Source organism: Abramis brama, assembly GCF_963993115.1.
Source record: "Abramis brama genome assembly, chromosome: 23".
NCBI classification, from domain to species: domain Eukaryota; kingdom Metazoa; phylum Chordata; class Actinopteri; order Cypriniformes; family Leuciscidae; genus Abramis; species Abramis brama.
In genome coordinates, this window is record NC_139985.1 from 10,246,292 (window position 1) to 10,253,663 (window position 7,372).

Consider the following 7,372-nt stretch of genomic DNA (forward strand, 5'->3'; position numbering starts at 1 on the left):
ATTAGTAACTTTAATAATAAATATTCCACGTCATTTCCAAAAATAATACTTACTGGATTGTACTATATAATAGAAAATTCCTCTTTCAAGATGTAACTGCTTTTAATTTTAAAATGAGGTCATTTTTCTGTAATACCTAAAATAAAATATAGAATTCTGTCTTTCTTGTATTTTGTTCCTGACGCTTTGCGAGAATTGTCCATTGCACTAATAAAGTACTTTATAATATATATGAAAAAAAAATTATGCAGCTTTTTTGCAACTATTAAAATCATACTAAAATAAAACACAAATCTTAATACAATTAACAAATCAGCATCCTTGATAGATTGAAAAAATTTGTCTGGCCAAAAGAGCTTTACACAAACAAAATTTAATAATTTGCCAATTATTCATTGTGTGTCTAGAATCATTGTGTGTGTGTGTGTGTGTGTATGCCACTGTGTGTGTATTACTTTGTGCGGTGCAGTTGGGAAATAGAGCAGAAGAATAGAAGACTGGCATTCAAGAATCTGGATCATTCTGCCTCTAGATGAGCGGGGGCAGTGAAATAGCAGACTGAATGATCCAGGGGTCGTTCCCATGACAACCTTTGCCCATGGAGTTTGCTGACCCCTTCAGCCTGCCAATACAAGCATACAGTAGTACAGATTGTAGGTCACATATGGCACAGACGATCCAATCAGGACTAATCTGGCTTGACTTGGGTCATAAATTACACTGCAAAGCAGGCTTCTACCCAGGCTTATCTTGCTGGACAGGACAGGGCCACATTAATGTGAGTGTTTATGAAAACAATACGCACAAAGGAATCCTGCATCCGAGTAAACACTTGTTAGCGTGATGCTTTTCTGTTGGCCTGTCTTTGTTAAAAACAATCTTTAGATGAAAATAAACAAAATCATTAAAAGAGGTTGTTGTGTTTTTTTTTCAAAATACATTTCCCATGGGAGGAAAAAAATACATATTCATAATAATTGTAAATCAATGCCATTAATTTTTGCGCTAACATCAGAGGAACAGCCAAAGCTGATCAATAACATATTCAATGTTATTGATCAGCTTTGGTGACTATCTGTTGGTTACCATTTACCAGGGTAAACATCTGAACATTAGGCACAATCAATCAATCAATCAATCAGATTTTGCCTGCATCCCATCTGTGGAGGCATGAAGGGGGGGTTGTTAATCACTCTTTTTTCTGTCTAAATACGTGAACCCAAGACGCAGTCAGTGACTGGCACTTGAGCAGACACATGCACATGAAAGGGAATCTTTTGGACTCAATTTGGCCCATTTGTATCCCTCCGGTTCTGACATGATTGTAGTCTAAGTACATTATTTATAAAATTCTGTGTCAGTAAAGACAAACTGCTGAACAAGAGGTTCACATCTACAGTAATATAAGATGTTCAGCATGCAAGAAACTGGCACAAAGCAAGATCCCAGTGATTGCCGACAGATGGGCAGCCGTATTCCGTGCTTCATAGCATTTGCCAGGCTCTCATTTTTAATGATAAAGATGTTCAGTGTGGTAAAACCTTTGTTTGCCTCATCTGACACTGTCACACAGACCAACCACTTACAATACTGTCAAGAATTTAAGGTCATTATAAGAGTTTTTTTTTTTTTTTTTTTTAAAGAAATTAATACTTTTATTAAGCAAGGGCACTAACAGTAAAGATATTCATAATGTTACAAAAGATTTGTATTTCAAATAAATGCAGCTCTTTTTAACTTTCTATTCATCAAAGAATCCTGGAAATAAAAAATAATTCACGGTTTCCACAAAAATGTTCAGCAGCAACTTTTTTAATAGTGATAATAGTAAGAAATGTGTCTTGAGCAGCAAATCAGCATATGATTTCTGAAGGATCATGTGACACTGAAGACTGGAGTAATGATGCTGAATTTTTTTTGCTATTGCAGGAATAAATTACATTTAAAATATATTAAAATAAAAGATATATTTCACAATATTACTGTTTTTCTGTATTTTTTTATCAAATAAATGCAGAAATGGTGAGAAAGATTATTAGAGTATAGAATACAAGTATAGAATATAAAAGAGTATAAAATACAAATTATTTAAGTAGTAGTTAATGGATTCCAGATAAACAAATCTCTCTTATTTAAAAAATAATAAATAAATAATAAAGTAAAAATATCAAAACATCTAAACATTTGTACATAACCTTATTTCTATCCTCTTAAAAAGAAAAATTACTTTTTTTAAAATAAAATAAAATAAACCTTTACTTAGGTTTAAAATAAAATCAGATTTTTTTTATTTTATTTTTGTCTTACACAATTAAATCTAGGACATTTAAATATATTTTTCCTGGAAAACAAGATAATATATACTAAATACATTTTTTGTGACTGATTTGCATTTATGTAGAATCCATCTTGGAAAAAAAACGAACAAACAAACATATTTTTAAGTAATAGTCCAGAATACATGAGCATTATAAATACTGCACACTTGTGTCCACGTACTGCCTTTCTCCAGAGAGACCCTGTATAGATTTCCTATACCATAATTCTTTTTCATTAAAGGTTTCTTATTTTTTCTGGTGTCTGGTCGACTGCTCTCAGAGTCACAGAGGACGACCAGATCAGCAGGGGAACAGATAAGTATGATTTATTTGTCATGTCTTTGGAACAGCACAACAGATACAAGATACAACCGCCGAAGGGGCCTGATTTTATTTGAAGATGGTAGAGAAATTTAAGGATGACGTTTAACGTACTCTGTTTTTAATATATACGTTGAAACATTAGCTCTTGGTTTATGGTGTACGGTCTGCATCAGAGAATGTCTGTGATTTGTTTATAAAAAGAGAATTATTTTTCCATAGGGGTCAAACGCACTTGTGGAAACACTTACTTGTCACCACACCATGCACACACACACACACTTAACTAAACATCCACTAAACACAACAACTTACATGGTTATATAAACAGGCGTGCACTAATCCACAAGTAATCACTAGAAAAAAAAGGGCCAAGAAAGAAATGGAGCTCTTAGAAATGAGCAGATGTTCAATTTTAAAGCAAATTATAGCGACACACATATAAGCGGCAAAGGTCAACGATTAGGAATCGGGTACATGTAAAGAAGCTGCACTTTCCATTCCCGAGCAATGAAATAAACATCTGTTGAGTCCACTCGCCCTGCACTCGAAGTTCAAATGTAGAGGGCAGCCTGAGCTCAAAACGCCTGCTTAAAGAAAGGTCCAATTACACTTCCTATCTCTGCCCTCTGGTTGTTGATTTCATGAATGAGCTGGTAATAATCATGGGTGAATGGATTGTCACCTTTTCCAGTGAACGAGGGCCAAAAGGGAATATAGAAACATAGAGAGAGAGGGCAGCCACAAAGCAGTTTTTAATGGACAGATGCGAATGTCTGGACGAGACTTGGAAGTTGGCAAGCACGCGCGGATGAGGTCTGCAGAGAACGCTGAGCACCGAGACCCCATTTAGCCTCTCTGCCGTGCTGACAGGGAGGAAGCAATCAGAAATAATATTCCAAAACCAGACGTGGGATAATTTCATATTTTTCAGATGGGAGGTAAAGGCTTGCAGGTGCATAACTAAACTAATCTGATTTTGTCATTAGCAGTAATTTGATTTTTCACACGGGATCAAAGTAGCCGCTTCTGGAGACCATCGATCAACTCTCAAAATGCAGAGAGATGTCATTCAGAAATTTGGCATGCATCTGAACAAATTAGTTTTGTTCTCTAAGTATGTCTTGAAATCTGTTAAACAGCTGTTTAAACTACACTTAGGGTCCATTTTAAAATTTGCTGGCCAAGGACATATGTTACAGAGTATTTTCCTACAATTTTCTCATTTTTCTTAGAGCAATAGAGTATAATTTCTTGTTTAACATCCTGTATGCATTCCACAGGCACCACAATAGTGCTATATGACAAGGTTCTCTTCACATTTGACCGTGTTAAGATCTCATTACATTTAATTTACCCATCTGGAAAAGTGTCTGCAAAATGTAACTTATATTGCATTCAAGTTATATTTTAATCATAATGTTTTCCTTGGGAAATGAACCCACGACCTTGGTGTCAGCAGCACCATGTCAAGTCAAAATACAGGAACACTTTTATTACTGCGCTCAGAGTCCAGATTTATTTTCACTAACAACAACGTAATTAAAGGGGAAAATGCATTAATGTTCTGCAAGTTATGCTTTGATTGCTTACAGATATGCATTAATAGCAATCAAAGCATTTCAGACTTTGTATCGATTACATGCATTTAGCCGATGCTTTTATTCAAAATGACTTGGAGTATATTTAAGTTACTGTAAAATTAGCGGTATGCAATAGTTACCTAAAGTATCTATTTCTACTTTCTACTTTACTTTAAATTGCTTTCATTTAGGGTTGTACCAATATTAAAATGATTTTTGATAACGATAAGCTAATTATTTTCATGTTATGCCTGTTAATCGATAAACACCAATAACAACAAAAATCAATCATTGTAAATACTACAAGTGAATTTAAGCATCACAACATTATAATGAACACTATGAAAATGAATATTCATTTTGAGATTTGCTTAAGATGTTTAAGATCTTTAACAGATAAATTATTTATATTATTATATAATATTTATATATATATATTTATATAATAAAGTATTTTTAAAGATTATGTTATGACAGCAAAGGCAAATGTAATCTAAAATGTAAAATTACGAGCAAACGAGAATGCACAATTCAATCAAATATTGATTGACATAATATTATTTAAAATTTTAGGTTCAGTAAGCTTCGGTTAAAGAAATTAATTTATTCAGCAATGATGCATTTCATTAAAAGTGACAGTAAAGGCTTTAATTCTTTGACAAATGTTTTGTAAAAATGTACTGTTCTTTTGAATTTATTTTCTATTCGTCAAAGAATCCTGGAAAGAAAAAGAAAATCACGGTTTCCACAAATTAAGCAGCACAACTTTTTAAAAAAGTGATAATGATAAGAAATGTTTCTTGAGCAGCAAATCAGCAGATTTAGAATTAGAATGATTTCTGAAGGATCATGTGACACTGAAGACTGGAGTAACGATGCTGAAAATTCAGCTTTGCATCACAGAAATAAATGGGTTTTTTTTTTTTTTATATACAGTGGTCAACAAGTGGATCAAAAAGGTTTTGAACCACTTCAAATGTTGACTACTGTATATTAAAATATCAGTTATTTTTTATTGTAAATTTTAATTGCAGACTTAGTGAGCATAAGAGACATTCTTCAAAAACTGACCCCAAACCTTTGAACTGTAGTATATATAAAATCTAAGCTTTTATAGTCAAAAAGAAAAGTTCTGATTTATTTACAGTCCTGCAAATTACTCAGCAAAACCTTTCAATGCTTACAGCTTTTCTTGCCTCTTCATTCACCACCCGGGAATACAGTCTGACAGAAATGCAGAGTTTGGGTTTGAGGGCACTAATGAAATTAAGGCAGTAGAAACTGAATGTGTTCCCTCTCACAGCTCTCATGCGCTGAGTCTTTAAAGAATTGTTCAGGTTCACTGAGCAGAGATGGAACTCTCTGGTGCTTTCATGTGCACGGGAGCGTGAAGGATTTCATTTCAGAATCACGCAGAGGTCACCTCCCGAGTGTCTTGTTTTAGGGAAGCATCTTATCTGAAGTGTGAAGGTGTCAGTGAATAGAAGTTGAGGACAGGAAGGAAAAAGAAAAAATTAGGGTGTAGGGGACGAGGTGGCAATATTTTGAGGTTTGATGCTAATGTGAGCCGAAGCGCTCCTCTAATGCCACTGCTCCAAATGGGAAAAATTGACTTTCTGAGGAGAGGTGCCACACGCCAGCACTCTGAGAAGCCGGAAAAGGGCTAAGTGGAGGGTTCAGAGCAGGCAGCAGCAAAGCCTGGTGCACAAGCAAATATTTCATGAGTAATTTAATATCTGGAACATGAACACTTCCCCCCTATCATGGGTTGCGGGAGGACAGACAGCCAGCGATCTGGGAGAGAGAGTCAGGCGGAGGGAACACGACGGAGACTGAGAGGAGGGGACAAGAACTGTGTGCATGAACGTTTCTAAGGGCCAGTTAAGGGTTGAGAATACCCGCCATACTATGCTACCCTCCTGCTCTGGGTCATTGCCTGGACTCAATCTGTCTTGGCCTAATGCGCCTTGAACGGCGTGCCTGCTTACGGTGGGGCCAACGGCAGACTCACGCAACCTATCAGCGGGAGTTTTGCCTTGTCATCCTGCAGGGTCCTCCCTCTGTAACTTCAGAGACCGATGATGTGTAATGAGTAGCCATTAAAATAAAACCACGGATCTAGTATCTTGCCCTTTGGATTCACGGACTCATTGTCTACTCTACCTTGAATGTACGGCTGAATCGAATGAATTGCACGGTAAACATGGCATGCTATCGTCCATGGGTAAACTAGAGACAGCTAAATATTGTCTAAGGGTATATTTTTGTTGAAGCTGGGTCACTAAAGTGACAAGCAGCTCCACAACAGCCACAGGGTGTGTCTTAATCAGCTTCCTAGTTCAGTAATGATTACACTTCATAAGACAACCATATTGTAGGGCTGTCCTATAGAAAAGTCCTCCCAAAAAAAGGAAATGTACGTAATTGGAATCTTATTTTTCTGTCTTTAATTGACTTTCATCCCTTACATGCATAAAAGGGAAAAAATTAAGTTTATTTTTTTTTTTTTGTTAAAAAAAGGTATAGGGTAAACATCTCATGTGCTTAAAAAAAAGAAAAAAAAAAAAAGAAAAAAAAAGGCATTTAGACATTAAATATAATTGTAAAAAATTAACTACAGAACAACAGAAATAAGTTTACAAGAGTTCAGCTCAGTATAAGTTTTACTTATTTAAAGAAATTTAAAGTTTAAAAGTGTATGTAAATACCTTTACAATTTTGCCTAAATTCTATGAAAAATTATAATATATAAATGCTTTTTATTCATTACAGAAAATGTTAAGTATATTAAAATGTTTTCACAAAAAGAAGAAGAAGAAATGTTTCTTGAGCAGCAAATCAGCATATTAGAATGATTTCTGAAGGATCATGTGACACTGAAGACTGGAGTATTGATGTTTATAATTCAGCTTTGCCATCACTAAATGACATTTAAAATATATTAAAATAGAAAACTACTTTAATATGTTGTGGTATTACGGTTTTATTATATTAATCAAATAAATGCAACATTGGAGAGCATTTGAGACATCTTAAAAATAACTTACCGAACTTTTGAACGGTAGTGTCTTGCTTAAAAGTGCATTTCTCATAACTCAGTTACACAATGACTGAAATCAACCTAAATATATAAGGTTACACCGACAAACA